This window comes from Gopherus evgoodei, chromosome 3, assembly GCF_007399415.2.
Source record: "Gopherus evgoodei ecotype Sinaloan lineage chromosome 3, rGopEvg1_v1.p, whole genome shotgun sequence".
NCBI lineage: Eukaryota > Metazoa > Chordata > Testudines > Testudinidae > Gopherus > Gopherus evgoodei.
Window position 1 is genome coordinate 101511100 of NC_044324.1, and position 2130 is coordinate 101513229.

Below are 2130 nucleotides of genomic sequence, written 5' to 3' on the forward strand. Positions count from 1 at the left end.
TGCTGTAGTGTCCTCAGCTGTAAATACGGGGCTCATACTTGGCCACCTTTGTAAATTGCTTTGATCTCCAGATGCAAAGCACCATAGAATATAAAGTGTTATTTTAATGGATGAATAAGAATCTTCTGGTTAGCTCTGCTGCCACATCCAACATAGTGTTTGTTCCATGAGTACATTTCATTCTTCAACTCTGCCCCAGGACAGAGTAAAAAAAAAAAAAAAAGATTCAAATACAATCCAGCAAAACATCCCAGGGGTTTAAAAATACAGCTAATATACAGATCAAGTTTTCAACTAGCAATAATCATACCTCAGATTAACTTCATTGGTTATGATACTGCCACTGCACATGAGGGGGAATTACAAGGCTAATGGTATTGATGGGATCCTATAATGTAACACTTTGGATGATCAACTGGACTGATGTACTCACAAAGCTACAAAATGAACTATGCCCCAAACGTTCACTGTTTTCCATAGTGAGGGAGGAGCAGGTGTGCTACTGTAAGACTCTGGCTACACCACTCGACCAAGCCGTGCTCACCAGCTGCACCGCTATTTATACCTGTGCTGGGGGAGCTATGCAGGCACATACACTGCTTGCTGCCAAAACAAGCAGGCTGTATAGCCATACCCCAAAAGGAAATTAAGCCTTCCCCCATCGTCAGTGGGAACATTTGAAATGCTCTACGCTAATGGCTCTGTCAGGGCTGTTCCATTGGCTCAGTTGAACAAATCTCAGAATCATAGTCTGAAATGGCATTGTGCTTCTGTCCAAAAACTCCCTCTCTCTTGCGACAGCGGAGACTGACTGAGTCACTAGGGCGACTTGCCTGAGGTTTTGAGGTGTGTATGGGAAATGGGAGGATATGTAAGAAGGCAGCTGCAAGCTTTTGTGCAAATCTATTTTGCAGGTGGTTTGTTCTCGGGTGTGAAGGAGAGATGTAAAATGAACTGCAAAGTATGTGTGTGTTCTTGAGGTGGGACAGTGGGGAGAAAGAGAAAGAAGGGCTTAAGATAAAGTGGATCAAATAATCAATATGCAAAGATTTCTTGTGGTTCCTTGAAAATATGTAACCAAGTCAACCTCTTTAATCAGAGGCTAAATCCCTGCACTTTGGAAAAAGGAGCATACTGCTAGGTTAGAAGAGGATAAATGGGTAATCCTCACTTTGGAAGGTTGTGGAGGAAGCATCATAATAATTCTTTGGGATTATCAGAAAAATCCTGTGTTTCCATAGTGCAGTAACTATTTATTTAATGATGTGAACAGATTTTATGGCAGAAACATCCGTCTTCTGCCTAATCAGTTAGCTTCCAGCATTTTTATACTCTTAGAAATAGGACATGAAACAAGACTGATTTATGTTTATTGGTGGTTCAGTTAATAAAAAGTCTTTACAATCAGTCATCTTGGAGCTGTCAGGGTGTTATGGTCTAAACTGGTGCTGCTGAAGCCTGCAGCATTCATCAAACTGGCAAAGTTTAATTGTTTTTATTATTACTAATTAGTATAATGATCACCCTGTTTCACTTTTCACTTTAGTGGAATTGTCGATTTTGTGGGTACTGCTGTTATGCAGGCTGCCTTTCTTTAATGGGTTACTTACCGATCACTGCTGGAATGTGCTCATGCCTCTTTAAAATACTGAAGAGGTTAATGTGACGTGCTGCCTTTGTATTATTAATCAGTTCATCATGTTACAAACACTAAGTAACATCATTTAGGGAAGAGCATGTGTAATATCTATAAACACCAGTTTGATATGTTTCTGTAAACATCCATTTGAAAATGGGACTTACTGAAATGCACATTGGTCACTCTAGGCAGGGTACTAAATCTATCAATCATTTTACATCATTGGCTGTTATATACAGCCTCAACATACAAAACATATTTAGATTTAGGTTATGTCTATGCTTGCGTGCATACCCGAGTACTGAATTGTACATGCTCATGCATGCTGCCCATCCCATGCTGAGTGTCCATATATGTGTGTGCTGGACATGGGTATAACACAAGGTACATGCACATACCTGCTTCCATACTGCTGCCATTGTTACACAACATTAATGCTACCCTCTCAGGAGCAGTAAATCATGGTTCTGTGCATCACTCTATGAACCGCT

The 2130-nt window shown here is 40.4% G+C and overlaps 1 pseudogene; it reads right to left on the reverse strand.

Moving 5' to 3' along the window:
* Positions 1–222: 222 nt before the first annotated feature.
* Positions 223–355, reverse strand: LOC115649538 (annotated as a pseudogene).
* Between the last annotated feature and the right edge of the window lie 1775 nt (positions 356–2130).